Raw genomic sequence first — 22,927 nt, forward strand, 5'->3', positions numbered from 1 at the left:
CTGAGACAGGAAGGGAACATGCACTCCATTATATACTGTATGTATTTGTGTATATATGAAGGACGAGCTTCCTTACAGCCTCACACACATGTGACCTGGAAGCTTTCATGTAACTGGTTGAATCTACTGCAGGAGCACAGTAAGTGCTAATGGCTCCGACATGAGGAGGCAACAAGTCTTTGACGAAGATGATGTTGTCCTCTGACACAATCGCTTCCCGCTCTGTCCGGGCTGAGGGCTGCTGTTTTCACCACCTGTAATTGCCTGGAGGATTGATTCTGAACAATGTGCCATCTCACGGACTGTAATCAAGCCTCATTATTCATTCTTTACCACCCCAATCTGGGTGCTGGAGACACAATGGCCGACCCTTAAGCGGCGTCGCTGCCTGGTGACTGTATGACCACTGCCTGTCTTACTCTCTCCCCTCTACTTTGCCGCTCCCGCTTCGCCGTCTCCCTTCATCTCTTTTGAATCATCCGCTGTTTGCCCTTTTGCACAGAGCCGCCTGCTATTCAGCGTTCTTTTCCTCTCTAAATTCTCCTTCACTCTCCTCCATCAAACAAGAATTTCTTGCATCAGAACTCTCCTCCGCCACTTCAGCGATGTTGAAATCGCAGTCCTCATAAGTCTCCCCTTAATTCTCCCTCAAATCTTTCATTTTTCACGCACTTTCACTCTTTCAGTTCCCTCTTGTTAAAATCACAGTCCTCAGACTGAGTAACAACCTTCATCCTCCACAACCCCTCCTCTTTGAAATCCAGAGGGGGTGACAAAGAGCTAATTTCTGCCATTATTACCATACAGACCTTATGCCGTTAATCTGCAATAAGTGAAATTCATTATCCTGATGACGGGGTCTCTCGGAGCAGCAGAGGGAGAGACAGAGACAGGAGAGAGGAGGGAGCTGATCAATAACTCAATCTGCTGCCCTGCATGGGGCTCCATCTCCTCTGTCTCAGACTGTCAGTGTGTCTGAGGAGGAGAGGCAGGAGCTGCAGCCCACACCGTCCTCGTCCTAACAGCACGCCGAGCGATCAATGGACACAATCTAATCAGCCACTATCACCACCAATGACTTTTAGCATGTAGGGCCCAGCATAATAGCATTAGGCAGACGGTTGTGTGGGGTTGAGGTGCGCTGCTGAAGTTCAAGGTCATTCAGGAGGTTTGTGAAAGCTGTGAAGAGTTGGAGCAAAACACAGCTGACAAGAGCTGAATGCGGAGGACCAGACAAGCGACTGCTAAGGCATCGACTGACAAGAATCCTAATGAAGAATGAAGAACTTAAACTATATTATTTGGCTCTTCAAGTTCCAAATGTGCTTATACTACATGATGGGAGGTAAAAGTGTCTTTATTTAGTAATCAATGTGTGTTAGAAGCCACCAAAAATGAACTGATTAGAAGGAACTGTGATCCTGAAAGCTCCCTGATACATATTTAAAGATGCATTCAAACTCATTTGTTGTAATGAACTGAAAGATAATTATTAAACTCACTCTGACTTTTTAAAAAGACTTTTGGGACATTTCATTTGACTGTTGATACTGAAGAAAGACAGAAAATGTGTTGTGGGGAGAGAGGAGGGTAAAATGTATCAAGAGCTCAAAGCCAGAACGGAAACAGTCTTAAGTTAAAGTTTAGTCAAATTCAACTTTTTTACTGGACGACCTTGTGTTCATTTGCCCTCCACATTGGCATCCCCACTTTATCTAAGTGTTCTATGCAGTGCTTAAGTCAGTTTGAACCCATCCTTAGGCTGGCAATGTTCTATATTCTTCTTGTTATCTATAAATTTGTTTGTCTTGAATTACCTCTGATCTCCTTAGCCTTACTGTGGCACTCAGCTGCAGGTCCATTTATTCCTACTGAAGACACACATCTTTAAAAACAGGTATACACTTCCGTTTGTTTTTTTTTAAAAAGGCTCATATCCTAAGATAGCTGGACATTGTAGTTTTTAGCAAACATCATTCAAATAGGATTTTCAGCAACAGATTAATGCAGATTTAATTTGCTGTGTGTATGAACAGCACCAGGACAGTGTATGTGGGATTGACTAAAGAAACTACAGTGCCCATGTAACTAAGTGTATCAGAGTGGCACCAGCAACGACACCAGGAAATGGCACTCGAGATGGCTTATGTGTCAGATACATTTAAATGAAATGGTGAGTGCAATGTATCTGGTCATGGTCATTCACTAACAACTTAAATGTGATCTCTGCCATGAGGGGTTAGAATGGGATCCTGGTAGTTGTGGTCTTCATTGTTCAACAGCCACCAATGAAAATCTATGCAATAGAAACGTCCATGGATGAGCTACTGTTTAAAGTTTTATTTGTGTTGTGTTTGGTAATTTTCGTTGACTTCCTTTGTTACTCTCTAATGTAACGCTTTCGTGGAAGTCATAGCAACTGGCAAAAACAACACAACAAAAATAACAGATTACTCTAGGTTTGACCATGATTGGAAATATTTCAGATAATGTAACTCCAGTAATATACACCAATTGTTTATAGAAATGTAATTGCAGACATGTTACGTTGTTACTTACGTGTACTATAACATAATTGGTATCACTATGAAGTCTGTATCTTGAAGCACTATGGGAGTCCTGGTATTTTCAATACATAATTCTTTACCATTATTGTAAATAAATGTTCACAATTCAGTAGCTTGACTGGTTTAGGTAAAGTTCTGGAGTTGTTGTCTTTTTATGAACACTTAAGAACCCAAACAGACACTTACATTAGTGTCACTAATACTACTTTTGTTGTATTTCTTGGTTTGGCTACCTAAAATTGATAAGTACAATAAAAACTCCAGCCATAATAATAGATCACCTAAGATATTTCACAGCGTGGGCAAAACCGATAGCCTGACCTCTCATAAAACAGAAACCGTTGGTGACCGGGTCTTGCCGCCCTGCTCCCTTTTAGTGATTAAATATACCCTCCCCACACCATACCCCTTAGCGCGTACTGTGCACCTATTAAATCCTACAGCTCCTGCAGATCGATCGGGCCTGCCCCAGCTCTACGCCCATAAACCCACACAGACATATATCTGATAGAGAAAGCTGCAGGAAACAGGTTTACCCACGATAGAACATGATGAAAATGACAGATTTTATGTCCCCTGCCATGTCAATGAAACACCACCGCTGAGCTGAGCCGCTTTCCGAGAAGACTCTCCGGCCCTTTCAGCCATCTCATCATCAGTAGCAAGAAACTAAAAGACTAACACAGTGCTACAGTCAGCAAGAGCCTTGTGATTACTCCAAAAAGAAATGTGTGCAGAGCAGGATTCATAGCTGTTGTGGTTTGAGACATTGCTGGGCTGTGTCTTCACAGGGTTTGCAAATTTCCTTTAATGGATGTAACTGAGATTTTTAGAAATACTGCAAAGATGTTAAAGATTTAAAGCCTTTAAGATGAAAGCTACATAATGTAATACATATGAAGGGATTAGTCAGAAAACACAGTCATCAAATTTTCAACTTGTTCTCTCTCCACCTCCTGCGTGGTCGGAGGGAGGTTGAGCCAAGCCGACTACAGAGTGACAGCCGATCTTCTGTCCACGCAGCACGAAGCATGTTAAACCCCCGACCCCCCGCCTACACACATATCGAATCTTCGGCCCTCGCATTTTCTTCATCCACTTTCACTCCTCGACGGCAAATGCCCTTGCAAACTCTTACTCCCTCCTTCTTTTTAACCATTAGGACGAAGGCCACTCCCCCCCAACCCCCCCCACCTCTCCATGGGGCCTCTTTGTAACTGTCGAGGAACCCTTTTCACTTTTTGTTCTGCGGGCCTTCCCAGGTCCTTTCTCTGTTGATATTCACACCATCTGCCAGCAGCAGAGGAAGGTGCACACAAACCTAACCAGCGCTGAGACATCAAGATCTCCAGGGTCGAGGTCCTCGCTTCGCCTTTGCACATGGCATTAAAAACACAGTTTTAACAACTGGTACCCTCCAACCAAAACAGATTTTTTTGCAGCTTTCCAGGGACGTGGCTGCTGCGGTCTCACCCCTTGTTTGCAATGGTACGTCCTGCTAAGTCCCCCCCAATAGAAGTGGCTGTAAAGAATCACTCAAGCCGCACTAAGCAGCTGCCTGTGAGTTAGGTCATTTTCCCAGGAGCCACAGAGTGGGCATTGGCAGGACCTCAAAAAGAGGGGACACCATCTGTTCTGTGCCTGAAAAGGTTGGTGACACCTTCTGTGGTACCAACAACTTCTAATTAAGTGGCCAGGAATGCAGTCGCAGCTCCAGCGCATGATTGGTGGGCTTGCCTTAGATATCCGAACGACAACACAGCAGACCCCCGTTCAGTTTCACGCACCTCTCCATCACATCTGGCCGGGGGCTAATGAAAAATCAACACAGAGTGGATCCGATAAACACTTGATGAAGGTGACACTAACTGGGGCGGCCAATAAAAACTGTTTTACTTTTGTTTTCTTCTATTTTTCTGTCCTCCTTTTTGTAGCACTTAATTGAATGTTTATCAGGAGCATAGAAAACTGCATTAGCCCTATGGTCAATCCCAGCGTGGTTTGTTTCTGTTATATCACGATGCCCTAATTTCATTAACATTAGGATTTAAATGAAATAACAAAAAGACTTAACATTCTTCTGATTTCCATCGCTCTTCCAGCCAAATCTGCTGCTCAGAAATGTTACTAATTAGGCTTATTAAGTAATTAAGAAGAGGTCTTAATTATATCTGCGCCACTGGGACCTGCACGGCTGTAACCATGAAATGCTGTGCCGCGCTGCTCAGCTTTGTTGCTTTGGATGTTATACAATTTCATCCATTCAACTGTTCTGAATGTGTGTTTTTATGAAGATTGAAAAAAGATTTTTTAGGCAGTATTAGGCAAATATCTGTCTGACTGGAAATTACAGAGAAGGAAACACTCATCAGCCTTCAACAGCACAGCCTCAAAATGTCAAGTGAATTACCTCGCAAAGAGTTAAAAGTTTAATGAAATATATTGCGGGGTGGAAAATGAGGGGTTTGGCACAGGCATGGACTTAGTCTCAGGAGAATGAGCACCAAACGGCCCTCTCAGTCCCTACAGCCATCAGTCAAAGTAGCAGCCACCCGTCCCTTTCTCTTACACAAGGAGACTTCTCTGGAAGCCGCGATGATCTATACCGCATGACCTCACTCTCAGTGTCCAACATATTTTGATTTGTAGCTCGTGTGTTATTCAAACACAAATTCAAAGGAGGATGAAATTCAGCAGAGAGCTTTTGTTGGACGCACACCAAGGTACAGTCCTTTTAGATGTCTCTGCCCTTGTGGGGAAAGAGAGGGGGAGAGAAAGAGGGAGTGAGGGGAGAGGATTGAGTAAGAGCAGCGCTACAAGCCTGGCATAAGATTCCCTCCCCGGGTCCCGAGTGCTTTTCTTTCACTCCGGACAAAGCAAACACTGAACCAGGAGCCTTTGTTTGCCTCTTCAAAGGGATGAGTTTTTGATGTCATATCACTAAATGTGATAGAGCAAACCGAAATGTAACAATCAAAAACAAAGTCTGTTTTTGTGTGTCTATTAAAATGTCTGACATCTCACAGGATTAAAGAATATGAAATGATTATGGTTATATAGGATGCCTTTATGTTACAGGTCAGTTTAAGGGCATACGCTATCATCGTTGAGCTCAATGACTATGGCAAAGACTTCAGCACGTCTTTCAAATGATATAAAGGAAAGCAAACATGCATTAAATAGTATAAATAGAATTAATACACATAAAATACTAAATGACCATAAAGCAAAGTTTGACACAAAAGAAGGAATTATTTCTTTTTTCATGTATAATCTCTTTCAAGCATAATCAAGTATGTACTGAATACGCAGTATGGAAAAAGTCCTTTACAGACAAAGAAATGTGCAGCTAGTGAACTACACAGTGATGTTACTTATGCTTAAGGTGAAAAACTCCAATAACAGGAATCTAAATAAAGTTATGTAGAATTTGAGAGAGGTAGTGCTGCATAAAAAAAAGGTTCCCACCAAATATAGAGCATAAAATTATAAACTTTTACAATACACTGAGATTCACAACAGCAGTAATGCATCTATTGTGTAACAGACCTCTGAAACATGTCATCAGTTTAAAATCATGTTAAAATGAACCCTAATGCAATTATAAGAATAATAACAATGTCCATTATGTTTCTTAAGTTGTTAATGATGGCAATGGATCTTCACGACACCATAGACAACATTAAGGTAAACCAAATAATACTGAATCTTTAGTTGCTCAATTCGAACATGGATAGGTGATATTTTTTTTAAAAATGTTGTCAGTATTGCTATAAATGGTGATGTGTACGAGACACTTCTGCTCTGCAAACTCCAGAGCAGATTTACGTTGCCAGCAACTTGCTGTCAGCTAATCGTGGCGGCGATATAATTTAATTCCGAACGAGAAAAAAGGGAGTTGAGGAGCCTGAGTGTGCAAACTTTATTTTGAAATGTCTTCTGTTTTTCTACCCCCCGAGTAAAATATCAAAATTGCAACTTGTACATGAATTATGCATCAGTGGAGGTTGAGAAGAGCACTGGGTCCCTACAACCCCCCACTCGTCTTGTAGCGCAGCAGGGTGGAGTAGGGTGGTGTGTATGCGTGTGTGTAGGAGTTTGGGTGGAGGGGTGCACAGGCGCCCCTCTGTTTGCCTGCTGCACCCCCCTGCCGGGAGACATGGCACCCCCTGCAGGAGGTGCAGCGCTCCGCTTCCCCTGTCCCTCAGGGCGAGTCAGTGTATGTCACACACAAACACACACAAACACACACTCGGCTCATTCAGCCCAGTTTGCCTACTGACCCATCAATCAAATGCACGTACACACGCACAATTAATAGCAACATTTTGCATATCTGGAGTACAACTGAAGTATTACAGACTTCAGACAGAAATAGTTGAGCAACTCAATAAGGTAAAGAGCTAAAAATTGAGATATCAAACCATGTGTTTATCTCATTAAATCTGTTATGTCTAAATAACCAAATATGATTTGAGGTCAAGGGTAATGGCTCACCGCTGGCCTGCCCAGACCCTCCACAAATGCACACATAAGAGCCTCTACTTCCTGTCACTTAGCCAACAATTACCCACACATAGATCTACTCTTATTTCATAGGAAACAATTTCATAGCACAGCTTCTCTAATATTACCTGATAGTGGGATTGTGTGTCTCTGGATGAGCTATAGCTGTAATTTCCTTGCACACACACTCTCACAAGTACACACACACACACACACACACACACACACACACACACACACACACACTCTCTCTCTCTTTTTAAAACACATGTACATAGACCACAGGCTCAGTCACGGAGTAATTGGCTCAGCAATGAAAAAACAGGAGGTCTGGATAATTAATTAATCTATCTGGCTGGGGCAGAGACGCAAGGCCAGTTTTACAACCTCACCAGGAAGACTGAGAGTGAGAGAGCAGAGCGAGAGAGAGAGAGAGGGAGAGAGAGAGAGAGAGCAGAGAGAGAGAGAGAGAGAGAGAGAGAGTAAGGGATCCACCGCCCTCAGACGATCTATGGCCTTGCATGAAATGGAAATGGCTTGCCAGAGCATTGGGTGTGTGTGCACACAAACACAGACGCACATTTTTCATATCCCTTACATTTGTGCACCGTCACAAAAACACACACAGACACACACAAACTGTGAGCTACATATTCATCTCGATTTATAAAGCTGACAGAGCTGCAAGGTTATTGATCTTCAGTCAATTCACAGACAGAACAGAAGGGAACAAACCAGACTGCTTGACATATTTTCCAAACAAGATTAACAAGACTGCTTTATTTACTGTACAGTGATCAACACAGGGATATCTCAACGAGATACAATTTTGTCATCTCTCCTGCCCACTGAAAACTTCAGCTCTTTATCATTTGATTCTCCTGAGATGATGAGTCTCTAACAGGGGCGCTGACTGTCAGATTCATGTTTGTGCCACATCTTTATGATTCAGACTTCTGAAATGTGTTTACCTGTAACCCGTACACCACAGTTTCAGGGGTGCAGAAACCGTTTTAGAAACTCAGGAACTTTACCTGTTTCGATAGTAGGGATCCATGATCTAGATGTAGTTTCTTTATTGTGATTCCTGGTACCAAATACTCTTTGTTCTGGAGTTAGGACTTCATGATGGACCAGGAACTTTCAGGGCACAATCCCTGTCCATGTCTGCATGTCTCCTTTAATCATTCAATACATCCATTCAAATATCACAGTCATGCAACAATACCAAGAAAGAACAACATCACTCTCTGTTATTTCCTCAAGTGCAAAACATTTGTCTTGTGGCTTTGTAGTCCCTGGAACTACATATGTGGCTGAAGAGGAGTGTTATTCTTCATCAGAAAGTTTCTTATTTGAATCAAAATGAAGCAAATTTTAGGCAAAGTTCTTGAATGATGCCGCGTGTTTTGAGAACTTGTAACATTTGGCATCTATAATACAAATATAGGTACTGAATCCACACTAACCAAAAGCTTTCAACCATATGCAGCCCGACTAAACCAAACAATACTTCTGTAAAAACAACAGAATATCTGCTTGTGTAAAAAGGAATTGAAAATTTGGTCTAAAGTTTTGTACTCCATAAAACTTTTCTGGAGCTTCACAGCAAAACAGTATTGCAGCATACACCTAAACAACTGAAGTAGAGGACTTCGAAAAAAAAACATAAACATAAAATGGCTCCACACAGCTCATCCAGCATAGATCAAGTCTAAAAAAATCAAGATTTTAAGTTGATTTGAAAAGACGTCTTTATACTCTTTTTTAAAAATATAAATCTTTACTGTAGATGCTTAGCTTAAAACATGAGCACGTACCCCGTCTGAAGTGGCTGTACAAGCTCGAACGCCTGTCAGTGGTGTAAATAACATATTATCAACTCCATTTATGATCTCAGGGCTTTGGATGAGCTGTATGGATCCATTTTATGTTGTTTTTTGGCTGTTTTTTAAAAACAAGTCTCCATCTACTTCAGTTTTTTTCATGCAACACTGTTTCGCTGTGAAGCTCCAGAAATGTTTTGTGGACAACAAAACTTCCCCCGACTTTCCATCGGCATGGAGATGAATAGATAATAATAGAGTGAATTTTCATTATTTGGTGAACTGTTCCTTTAAAAATATAGTCAGCTTTAGAGAATGGTGTCAAACTACACTTCTTGGCTGCTTAAATCCCAGCAGAGGAGTGAGATGGAGAGAGTACGGTAAGAGAGGAGTGTAGCTCCTCCACAATCCCAGACAGTTTGTCTGTCAGACTCAGGGAGGGATCTGGAACTTGAGAGTATTTTTTCTCCCTTTTTTCACCACGAGTCTGTGTTAGTGGTTGTCAGATCTAACAACAGGATGGGAGAATACAACACACACACACACACACACACACACACACACACACACACACACACACACACACACACACACACACACACCTCAGCTGAGGAGGGAAGTGGCAGGTACATCACGTCTATGGTAATAGAACAGCAGATGGAACTGGCAGGCACACGCAGCACCTTGTGCTTTGACACAAACACACATACTCTTGCATGTGCACACACCCACTTGTTCAGACATAACAAAAACACACTGACACAAACACGCAAGAACAAGCTGCTTTTACCTTACGGTGACGAGATATCACGTCTGAAAATAAACACACAGCCATGATCCACACATGCGCTTAGCAAGATGTGAGTATGACTTTCTCCTGTCAATGTGTTAAAAAGTGCAGGTCAGCTATAAATGGCTCCTGCCTCAGAAGAAAGACAGAGGTGTCAGAGTGTGGGCCTTAGAAGGTGTTGTCTGTTTCTGACCTGTCTCTCCGGGGCATCGTGTGAGCGACGGCGTAGCTACTGGCCCTGATAATCTAAGAGATAAATCATCTTTAGTCACTCTCCAACAGCCTGACAGACAGACAGGCCTAAGTACCTGGGAGGGTGGCAAAGGGACACTTTAAAATCTCCAGTGATGAGGAGCACTGCCGCGAAGAAAACAGTTAGCCGCCCCGAGCTCCCTCCTATCCCCCCGAGTCTCTGGCTGCCATTTTGGCTGCATCTCAAGGCGCTATTCCGGCTCTATCTCATGTCACCGTTCTGGCTGTCGTTCAATTCTCATGTTGGCTCCCGTTCAGCCTCCATTCTGGCTCAGGTTCAAGCTCCACAGTGGCTGTGTTTCGGGGGTTTCATTGTGGCTCTGTTTCAGCAAAGTCCCCCCCATTACTCCCCCCCTCCCTCCCCCTTTCAGTTTCAGCACCCCAGGTAGCTGGCCTCCTGCCCGGCATGCAGATCAGTGGGAGATCCAGGCTCAGGCCTTTTGTTTGGGGTGGCATTTTGCCTTTGTTTTCCCATCTCGCCTGTAATCTAAACACCCAAAACATCTCATGCTTGACAAATCGGCCCTGAGACGAGGGAGCAGCGGAAGACAAACGGCTGGAAGCGGTTCAACCCCAGGCAGGACTGATGGTGTCCGACTGGGCCTGACCTCCCAAAGGTTAAAGACACGTTCACTTACAAAGCAATCAATTACCCAGGCTGTGTGGGCGCTTTTAACCAACCTCCCCTCCTGCCTTCCACACAGCCGGCGTTATTGATGAGGGTCCCAGTGTACAGCACACTCCAACCTGGAGTGTGTATTACATTTCACAATTGAAATAAATCTCAGATTCTTGGTGTTTCTGCCTACCTGAACCTCTCTCCTGCTTTATATCATCTTTCTCTCACCCTCCTCCTCCTCCCTGCCTCCCTCCTCCCTCCCTCTCTCCCTCCTCTCTGCAGGTTGTTGTAGCAGGTTTATTCTGGTAGTTGGGCTCCGTGGGCCCCGGCAGGCCCCTCAGCTGTTCCGCTGGGTTTGTAATTACCATTTCATTAAGAATGACAGTTTCGGGGGTTGAAGCACCATTTCATCCGGGTCTCGTGGGGAAGGCGCTTGCCAAATTTCCAGTGTGAGTGGCAATTATCTCTCTTCGTGTCTGCAATTCACCATTTTGTACTTAGTGGCTTGACAACGGCTAGGAACATTTTGTTGGAGTAATAATAGGTCTGGGATATTTACACTGTAGCCCACTCAGGCTTAGCACTGTGAACAGACTGATATGAGCTATCAGAAGAGAGATAGAAACAAATTAGTTGAAACACTACAGAGACGAGCACTACATACAGTACGTCTTTGTGTACATACTGTAGAAGGAGAGGTATTTCAATATGCCTTCCATAAAGCGGCACAAAAACTGTCAATGTGTTGAATGGGTCCAGGGTCTAGGTGCTCATGTTGGATATTTTTTATTTTGGATGCAATTGTGGGTTTTTTTTACTGCAATTTTGCTTCTTGTAATGTTTCTCTTTTGGCCACTTGGCGAAAACGACTCTTAATCTCAGTGGAGTGACTAGAAAAGGGTTTTTCTGCCACATCTAAAATGCAACACTTGCACTACAGCATTGTATTAAAATGTACCATACATCAGTACATCACTTGCCAAGAGACTGTTCAGATATCGGCATAAACTGTGCTGTGTACTTAATAAAGATGCACGCTAAGTAATAAGTACAGCACCAGAAATTCAACCACTTTTACTTGTAAACATCCATCACACATGACCTTCGTTCTCTTTGAATGCCAACATTCTTGTAATTGCCTTCTCTTGTCTCTTAATGTTCAGCTTGTACAGTCGCCCTAATGTATTTATCTGCATGCGAAGGTACTGTATGTGCATACACGTGCGGTAAAGGTAGGCTACTCATTCTGCATATAAATGCATTCTATAGCTGAGTCAAAGCTAGTGTGAGGCTTCAGCAGTAACACACGTGTAAGACAAATCAATTGGGTCTGCAAAAATTGCAGTTTTCTTGTGCAAAATATGCTCTTTCAGTCCGAGAAACAGTTTTGGTGACCTGTCATCACACTGGTAAACTTTAGCACATTTTTAGCACATAATGCTGTGATTGTAGGTGGTATTTAAATTCTCCATCAGGGAGCTAAATAAATGAACATCAGACCAGACTACAACTGGACTTTAGCCATCAGATATGCCAAACAACAGTCACCAGAAACAGGAGAATATGAGTCCAATACCATAATAGGGGGAAATCAATGTTATAAAGATGATTCAAGTATCCTCAGGTATCCTCTATTGTTGTTAGGTCATGTTTCATCCTAACCACAAACCAACCACAGCTCAGTCCACTTGGAAGGTGAGAACTATGTTGCATTGTGCATTGTGGTTGCTCTGTGGAAAACAGACTAAGAGCACGTACAAAGTAAAGGTTGAGTTACGCCTGAAAAGAACTGGTTCATACAACATGTTGTCTGACCACGTGGGAAATTAAAAGTGTTAATAGTTGTTCCTGACAGCCACATGTGAAAGTGGAGTAAAAGCATACTTGTCAACATTAGGCTGTAAAACAGAGGCCACTGGGGAGTGCCATTGCCATGAGGGGGTGTACTTCGTCCGCAACAGTGTTTTGATGGGGGGTACATGTCAAGTGGCAACCACATAGATGCCAGGATTCTCAGGATTCTCATTGCATTGTAACGAGATGATCGATGTTACTCACATCACCTGTCAGTAGAGGTGTGGAAATGTCTCGATAATACGATGCATCGTGACGCGGACGTGGAAGATTCTGCATCGATGCAGAGACAGAGCATAATCTAGAGATGTGTTGTGACGTTGCTCCCATGCTTTGAATTGTGGGCGGACATTAGGCTAACGTTACTCATGTAGGAGGCATGTCGGAGGGAGGCAGAGATCATCTGCGAGTGATAAAAAATAAAAAAAACATCTCGGGTGCACATGTTGGACTTTATGAACTTGCTGGGAAGCACGAACTGGACAAGACCCACACTGAGCGTGACTTCTGCCTCACAACAGTTACTAATCACGTTAGCCATTTTCAGCCAAAGCTAACGTCTGCAGCCATAAATAATAACTGTTACAGCTAGCCCAGCTAATCAGCCAAGATCTGAGGAGGTGCTGTCAACCTTGTTTGAATCTTCACCCAGTGAAGATTCACATTCTTCACCCAGTGAAGATTCACATTCTACCTGTCAGTGGTTTTAATGTTGTGTAAAGAATCAATTTACCATCATGTTTCACCTTTTTCTTACCTACAACATGAAATCACATGCCAAGCATACTCTTTTTGTCTCTTCTTTACCTATTAGTACAAAGTTCCTCTTGTCTCAGGACTGTTTCCTTGCTGAGCTGCAGTGAAGGAGTATATTAACATAAAAAGCTATTTTTTATTAACAAATGACAGCAGATTCAGGACTGTGGATTTTGTCCACCATTTCCTCCTGCTTAGTCACTCTAGGAAGAGATCACTTCACGGCCAGTATGGACAGCAGGAATTATTATCGCAACCTCTAACTCACTAATTTTTTTGATATTTACATTTGGGAATTTCTATGTAAATGAGAGCAAATGGGTGACAGGAAGTGTGTGAGCCTTTTGTAAGTGTGTGTATGTCTATGTGTTTACTAGTCCCTCTTAAGAACAAAAAAATGGCAGGCGTCCGCTGTGTTGAGTTATAGTGACATGACTCACGCGATGTCTACCACGAGTGACGGCTGCAGCTCTTTTAATTGCATGTCTGCGCTGAATGATGGGATACTTAATTCCTACACATTCCACACAATTGCTTTTCACACTGGCAGAGGCCTGGGGAGGCAGCCGAGGCTTTCTGTGGCCATATGGAGAGGGAGGCAGAGCCCAGGCTGAGTGATCGCAGGCTTACCGCCTCATCCCGGCACCAGACTGGCTGCTATACTGTACCGAGGCTGCAGACGGGCACGTGAAGCTCTACGACTAATGAAACACATTCCACACACACCACAGACTGTACACACACTTGCATACAACCAGGATGTGGTAAGTTGTGGTAAGATTTAATTTAGCTTTAACACACTCCCAGATATCTAAGCAAACACACAATCATCAGTCGTCTCTTGTACACACACATATGCACACAAACTTACATAAAAACAACCAAACACACTGCAAAAAATACACATTCACACATCGTCTCTAACACACAAGCACAATCTCAGACACACACACACACACACACACACACACACACACACACTCTCATGTACACACACACACACACACACACACACACTGTCAGCTGTATAAAGTGTGTTGACAGTCCCGTCAGCTCATGGTCGCACCATCAGGCTCCCTGCTGTCCTGTGAATGGGTCACTTCTCCTTCTGCTTCATCTTTCCTATCGCTCGGTCATATCGCCTGTTTTCTGTTGAGTCTCGAGTAAGAATGGTGCTCTGTGCTACAGCAGTTGGATAGTGAAGTAATGCTCCAACCTCAGCATTTCTGATAATGGATCCTCAATGGCTTTGAGTCTGATGGGTGGTTGGTGATTTGGTAAAACCAAACATACTGAACCAGCATGTCCACACACATAGTTTCTATGTGGACTTCCTTGCTCTATTCTCTACGCTAGTAGCCTGGAAGTCTACAGCCACACTAGCTGCACTGTGAGACTGTATTTCTCATTTCAAAAATTTGTATTTCAACTTTTACAGTCAAGTTAAAGTACATGTAACACGTAATGACCAAGTGTTTTCTGGCAACAGAAATGTCTCAGGTCGTGGTCGGGAATAAGTCTTCATAGATATACATTAATAGATATAGCCCTTGATTTCTATTGTTCATGTATTATTTTTCATTCATTCATTATCTGTAACCGCTTATCCTTTACAGGGGCTGGAGTCGATCCCAGCTGATACTGGGCTAGCGGCGGGGTACACCCGGGACAAGTCACCAGTTCGTAACAGGGCTGACGTACAGAGACTTTCAACCTTTCACACTAACATTCGCACCAATGGGCAATTTAGAGTGACCGATTAACCTCACTTGCATGGACTCTTTGGACTGTGGGGGGAAGCTGGAGTACCCATTTTTTTTTAGTAATTCACTATTCCAGTTGAGCATCAGTGTTGGGGGTAACACACGACAAAGTTAATGTATTACAGCGATATATTATTTTAAGTAGAAAGAGTAATATAATAACTTTCTAATAGGATTTTGGTAATGTAATTGCAGTTACTATTTCCAACGCGTGACCGGCCGAAATTAAGCGTTTTAGTGATGCTTTTGAAAGAATTTACCCGTCCACATCCCACCACTTCTACCAATGTGCCACCTGACAAAAAGTAATACTCAAGTGTAATCTATGTACTGTATCGGGAAGCTGAGGTAACTCTCTACAGAGAAAAAATAGTTTTCAAGTATTCAGAATTTGTCTGACTTTCAACCTTTGCCTGCCTTTGCTTGCCCAGGCCTGTGTGCAAGGGCTATTTGTTTATTTAATAAAGTCTAGGCTATTTAATCATTCTATGTCATTATCACACTATTGTAATATAAGTGGGCGTTTTAAACACATAGTGCACTCTGCTGATGGCGCTACTGTAGATGAAAAGTCAGTGGATCACTAAATTCATCCTCCGGGGACCACGAATAACTGAACAAAATTTTACGGCAATCCATCCAGTAGCTTTTCATGATAATTCAGTCTGGCCTGAAGAGGTGGACTGATCACGATCCCATCCATAGCTAAAAAGTATTAACTTTAACGGATGGTTTTGGTGTCTTGCCATTGTGTTCTTAACACAGTATCAGAGTCCTTTTCCTTCTGACAAAGTGAAAATATTGCTGCAAGACCATTAAAAATGGTTCAACTTGTAGTTAACTGTCGTCTTCCTGATTATAACCTGAAACATACTGAATGTCAGCACATGTATCACCTAGTGGCAGAGTGAATGCAAACACACTGGTATTGGCCTTAGATGTAGCGGTTAAATGTCAGCTCCAAGAACAGCCATGAGTACTGTTCATTGATGTGACCCTGGAAATACCCTGGCCCCCACAGACCCCAGCAGGCCCCTGTGCATGCTAAGTAAGAAGAAAGAGGAAGAGGGAGAGAGAGACATATAGTGTATATGGAGGAAGCGAGAGCCTGCTAATGCATTTAGTAGCCAAGGCTCGTTTAAGAAAAGCCCTTAATGACTTTAATTGATCTTTATTAGCTTCAATTAGAGAGGGACACTGGGGGGAAAACAAGGTTGTGATTCCTGCAGACAGATCAGAGAAGGTGAGCAGGATCAGAGCAAAGACAGAGAGAGAGAAAGAGAGAGAGAGATGTATAGACAATGTAACAACAATGAAAGACACAGAGGACAAGGACTTTTACAGATAGTTAAATTCTACGTCCACTGTTTTGAATTTGACTAAAGATTTTGTTGTGATTTGTTACATTTTGTTACATTCTGCATGTATTCTCTAGTTCATTCTCAGTTCAACGAAAAAAATTTGCAAAATGTTGTTTTCTCAATTTACACAGGTATGAGGTAAATTGTATTGTATTGCCTAATGTTGTATTATATTAGTCAATTGCATTTAAAGACAATGGAATGAAACTAAGTGAGCACTATTAGACCCAAGTTCATCTATGGGCGGCACGGACTAAGGTGAAGACATGTTGAGTAAAAAAATCGCACGCACCCTCAGACTTCATGTCCCTTTTTCATACACATACAGAGATGAGAGGAAAAGGACAGAGAGTGGATGTAAATGTGAGAAAGAACTGGAGTTTCTGCTGAGTTCTGCCCCACATCACATAAACATGTACAGGCCCACTCCCATATGCAAGGTCAGTGCGTACATTTCTAGATAGGTTAAATTCCTCCTGGAGAAGGACTGATACCCTGCCATGTCTTTCCGTTTGGTGATCTGAGTTAAAGGGGCTGTAGAGTACAGAATAAAGCAACTGAGCAGCTAAGATGTAAATACAGAAGACAGAACGCAGCAATGACCATTAACCACTAAATGTATTTGATAACTTTAGTTACTCATATTTAATTTATCTGCAATTGGATTAAAAAAACACTGATTCCGATAATCAGGAAAATGCTGAACATTGGATCCAATAATCAAGAAGCTGATAGTCAAGCCACAGTATACAGTATACACAGACTGTATGAATAATTTACTTTTACTTGTATTTCTGATACATTGATACATTTATTGCCAGAAAATTAATTCTGACACTTCAGTACATTTAATATCAGATACTTTAACCGTTACTAAAGTAATACTTAAACACAATATCTTCAGTTTTACTCAAGTATGAATTTTTCAGTGGTCGTAGTCCACAGAAGGGAGTCGGCGAATACTAGTGAAATCTACTAATCGGGCACTTAACTGAGAATATATCACAACGTGGTGTTTATCAGCTTGATTTCTAATTCTTGGTATTCGCAGTGTCATTCCATTTTATGCATTTTAGCCTCCACTGACAGTGCCAGCAGAGACAGACAGGAAACATGGAAGCAGAGAAGAGGATGATGTGATTTTGTGTTATGTTACCTAACTACCAGGCTACAAGGACACCAGACTGACACCCCCCTTAGAAAACACAACAGCAACAAACAAGGTATAACACATTTTCTGAGAACGACTTTCACTGCAAAAAGCTTATTTTAGATCTGTGACTAATCAAAATACAGTATGTTCTGACATTAGACACATCTGATCTCTGTTTATGGTACATCTAACTTATTCATATTAACACATCTGTGTCTGTGTTGAAGAAACAATGGTGCTCCCACTTGATCTGTTGCTCAAAATGTACTCATACTGCTTTACATGTGAAGTCTATTAAGGCAATGAAGATTTATTAGCCTAAAACAAGGCAAGTAACCATATTCCACAACTAAAGAGGTGGATAAAGCAGATACAGGCTGGCTGTTACTGTAGTTAAAATCTCTGTCTCCACCCCAACCCCAACCCTTCAGTCCCCTCATCCAGCCCACCATCTATCCCTTCCTCTTCCCAGAGCTGTGTTTGTGTTTCTAGGGGGAGCTGGCTGACCCCTGACCCCGGGCTAATGAGAGCGATAACGAGGATTAAAAGGGGGTGACTGGAAGGTGTCTGAGAGTGGGGTTTAAACAATTACACTGGGCTGCCAACATGCCTTTCTTCATGACTCAGGAAATTACAGTCTCCCTCTCACTCTCCCCCCACACTCTTTCAGTCGGCACACAAAAGAAAGGGCTTATGGAAAATAATAAATTATCTCGGGGCCACGTTAACTTGGATGTAAATCGCCGGGCAATTATGTTTTAATAGCCCTTTAAGAGAATGAGTAATTGGGTTGACACTACTGGGGTTGATCAGGCTCACCCGTCTCTCTCCCTTTGTGCCCGCAGGAAGCGAGCTGTGTGACGGTCAGCCTGCAGGATGGCTGTATGACGGTTTTAAAAATACTGTGACGGTGATATCAGGGAATCTGCATGAATATTACCATCATGCTAAATTTAGAACTTTACTGTGGTAAACCAGGCACTCTTAGCATTTCATTTTTAATTTCTGATATTAGTACGGTAGGTTATTCTACTCTTCACTTGTTAGGGATCATCAGTTCCTGATTAGGTTTTTTGGTTTATAGGTGGTTGATCTTGGCTTTGTCTAGTCTGTGCGCTCTCATAACCATTCTTTGTCTGTTTATGCCAAACTAAACTTTATATAAATAGCAGGGGTGCAAAGCATAGCAACAACCTTAATTGGTTTATTTTGCCAAAACATCTGAAGTTATTGGAAATGGTCTATTCTGCTTCTTCTCTTATGTTAAATTGTTTACTCCCCTTTATACGCCTCCGACAAGTACAGCGGAAATGTAGCTGCTGACAAATAATACACAAAATAACGATATTTGAAGCATATACCAAAATGGATCATAATAAGGGATAATGATTTGTATCCAAACCATGTCCAAAAAACAAAAATTGAAGTCTAAACGCAATCTGTAACTGTTAATGGTCCAGGTGGAAATAAAAAGCAGGGATAGAATGGTGATCATATTGCACGAATTTGCTTTAAAATGCAGTTTGTGATGGGAGGAGGCCCTTGATGGAAAACTGGTCTGAAGCGTCTACGGTAAAAATTTAGAAAGCTTTCGACTAATAAACTGACAAAAATGTGCCATAATAGCTCAGTGGACTATATTATGTAATTTTAAAAAAAAAAATGAGGTTGTGCATGCCGCAGGATGAGATCCAGATAAAAACAAAGATGGTCCAAATATCCATGATAAAAAAACAAACAACAAAAAACCAAAAAACCTTTGGGGAGCTCTCTTGGCCTTTTCTTGGCCCTGTCTAGCTGTCAAGTCTTGCAAAGCACCAGGCATCAGCATTGGATCATGATATAAAAATAACGCCTTTAAAACATCAGTCACGTTTTGTCCTGCACTATATAAAGAATCTGATTAATGGTGAAACTGATGAAAACTTACTGAGGATGAACCTTGCAAAATTTTTGAATATTCATCTTGAAACCATCTCCATCTCCGTGTTTTAGCAGGTTAAAAATTGATTTACATTTTGGCAAATCTGCTTTGGCAACCGGAAGACAATAATCTGGATTTACACATTTAACATATACAAATTATTAGCTATGGCTCTGAAAGGAAGTGCTATTACATTTGTGACAAACTGTGACAGGCAAAAAATAAAAAATAAATAATATATACAGAATATTATTACAAATATTCGCATCTGTTCAGACTACATTGTTAGTTCATATCTGTGCAGTGTATTTATTTTCAATTACATACCAAAGAGGCAGTAAAAATAAAAAGTATTTTAAAATCGAAAAATTGAGGTTGAAGTCAGTAACAGTGTGATGAAATAGAAGAAAGATGTCTGATGAGCATCCCCATCACCATAATTGTCCCCACTAACACACAGAGGTGAGCAGGAGCAGCTCGCTCTGACCTCTGCCCTCTGGCCTGGACTGTGACCTGTGGATGATCGGCATGTGTCCTGTTGTGGCTATAGTGGGAGGAAATGGAGGCAGAATCGATGTCAGAAGGGAAGAGATCACAACAGGCCAAACCTGGTGAGTCGAAAACTACCAAATGAGAGTGGAACAACACAAACAGCAGGGGAAGGAGGAGAGAAAAAAGCAGAGAAAAAAGAGAGAGGAAAAAGAAGGCAGAAAAAAATAGTGATAGAGATCTGAGGCTAGAGCGAGTCTGACACAGTAGAGGGAAATAATCAAAATCCTCGGCAGGATGTCGGACCTTACTGCAACGAGCAAGCAAATGGTGGGATAAACCTATATTTATCTCCTCTTACTTTCATCTCGGGAGGAAGACAAACGGGGTAAGAAATTGATCAGATGAGCATCTGTTAGGCTTAGCAACAGTCACAAGTCTGCAGAGACGGTTTTTAAACCCCATTTTTCAATCTCGTCTCCATTACTGTCAATGCTGTACAGGCACTTAAAGGACTGTTCCACAGTAAAAGAATACAAAGAGAAATGTATATGCAAATGTAGGCTGCTGCACCTCAGCTCCTCTGCAGCCACAGTTAGCAGTTGACAGGGGCAATTTGTAAAGTGAGTTTCTACACGAGTAATGGAGTAAAAGAGTGAAAAGTTTTTGCCTTTGATGATACCTCTTGTTATTTAAAAAGTAAAGGGCTATCTATAACTTATAGCTACACCATCCTTAGTATATGCCCTTTACAAAAACATGATAGAGGTCAACTAAGAACTGTGTTCTTGACAATCCAAAACAAGACCAAACTTTTAGCACTGCCAACAGCTGTGTAGGTCACGGAGGATGAGGATGTCAGTCAGTGAGTCGCTCTGTTAGCGGACCAGCTCAGATTATTTCAGCTAAATAGGGTGAACAATAAAGGACAAGGACAAAAAAAAAAGAAATTCTTGACATATGAGAAGATGGAACCAAAAGTGACATTGATTGTACAAATGATTAATCTTTTCAGCTCCAGACTAAAAACAAACCAACATTCAATTTTGCATTACTTATGAATATTTAACCTTGGAAATTATTTTGCAACATGGTCACTGTTTTTTGTGTATTTAGTATTAAAGTGTAACTCGCGCCAAAATGCAACCTAGGCTTTTTTTGTGAATGTACACGAGTAAAACCTTCATGTAACCTTCTTTTTAGTAAACTCTGTGTGCACAAACAATGTTCTCAATGCTTGTGTTCATGTGTAGAGACCCTGGTGATACTACAAGCAAAGTTTCATGTTGTGTCGAGTCTTCTTAGTGTGAAACTCAGGACTGAGACCATAAACTCATTAGGAAACTGTTTACTCAGGTAATGAATCAAGTTAGAAGTAGGGTCATTCTTTCGTACGCTTACAGTCCATTCGGACTTGGAACCAGTCAAGTTGCCCCCTGCTGGTAATTAGAAAGAGCGCAGGTTTAAGCCACTTCCACATTGACCTGGAAGCATCCATAATTTATACCTGTGGCATGTTGGTATGGTGTGGTATATGGTATATCTGTTCTTTCTCATCAGGGTGGAATAGCATCTGAAACAGCATTTGTAACATTGCCTTCTGGAAATTATGTTTATATACTACTAACTTGTTTGCAAATTAATTTTTGAGGGCATTTCTGCCAGGATTATGGTCGAAGGGAACATGTTTCCCTCTGGAACAGAGTGCTGTGTTCTTGTACTGCACAAAAGGTGTAGGCGCGGGTTGAATGGGTGGAGTACAGGACTTTAACACCACAGATCTGAACTCACAATGCTTGTATTGCTTTGAGGATACTGTAAATAATTACAAATGCAATCAGGAGATGTTCATGTCAATCAAACAAAATCTGTACTGCATTACATTTCTTACAAAACATATTAGCTGTTGCAAATTGGTGTAACTGACTTTCTAGGAGACAGGGTTTGCATTTGGCATCATCATGATTTATATAGATAAAATGACACTTCATGAAAGATGGCACTGCTTTTTGTTGGTGTTCATCTTCTCAAAGAGGAGAACATTCATACAAATTCAATCATACTGAAATACTGGTACCTGATAAAGGTTCTTCATATATCCTATGGAGCAGATACTGGCATGTGGCTGTATCTTTCCAAGTGTGTTAGTGTGTCTCTCTCTCTGCCTCCCTCCTCACTGAGGCTCTTTTATTCCCTCCTGAGCGGCTCCGTCACCCATGTCGCCGGGGGACAAGGAGAACGTGGCGTTTTCCCTGGATCAAAAATTTACGAGCAATTAAAAGTCGGCCGACGCCCGGCATCCATCAGCCCTGCGTGCTGCTGCCAGGCTGGGTGAGGGGGACTCGCAGTAAACCACAGGCTATATACTTTTATATCTGTTTTCCCTCCAAAGAGGGAAGGTTATGACAAAATTATGTTTTACCGTCCCCGGTTTCCAGCGCGATGTAGACATCTTTCACAGAACAGGCTCGTTGGAGGTCAGAGCCCCTGGAAAGGAGGCAGGGATAGAGAAATATGTGTGTGTAAAATTGTGTTGTGTTTATGTTGGGTGATTTTTTTTAATCGCTGACAGAAGCCTTTAACACAATAGGAATAACATAGTATCTGCTCCTCTGGTCGATCAGTTACTGAGGGAAGAGTGACCTAATTACTCTGTTGTTTATTACTGCACGGCTCTGATTTATTTCCTTATGCTGATGTAATTTCAACACTGACTCTTCCTCTTCGATAAAGGCTGCAAGAGACATTTTTTTGTATTCGAATGCACACACAAACACACACACACACACTTGCACAATGATCCATTGCGACACACCTAATACACAAAAAAGCACGCAAACCCTCATACATCAACACAGTCACTCTTTCACTTTTTCTGGCTCCTCGCGACAGGCCCAGACTCATTTGCATCCTTAATTGTGTTGTAATGTACTTTTAATTTGAAAATGGAGGCAATTAATTATTTTGATATGGAACAAAATGCCGCAAATGTAAACATTCTAATGGTTCTCCGCGAACAGACTATCATTTTTCAAAAGAGGGACTGAATCTTATCTAATTTTTTAAT

At 41.9% G+C, this 22,927-nt stretch overlaps 1 protein-coding gene across 1 annotated transcript in view; it reads right to left on the reverse strand.

The window, feature by feature from the left end:
• Positions 1–22,927, reverse strand: part of LOC311260150 (neuroendocrine convertase 2-like) — a gene marked incomplete at its 3' end in the record, with an annotated part of 183,894 nt that overhangs the window by 26,903 nt on the left and 134,064 nt on the right. The gene's annotated exons all lie outside the window — the stretch shown is intronic.

This window comes from Pagrus pagrus (assembly GCF_965226575.1).
Source record: "Pagrus pagrus genome assembly, chromosome: 7".
NCBI lineage: Eukaryota > Metazoa > Chordata > Actinopteri > Spariformes > Sparidae > Pagrus > Pagrus pagrus.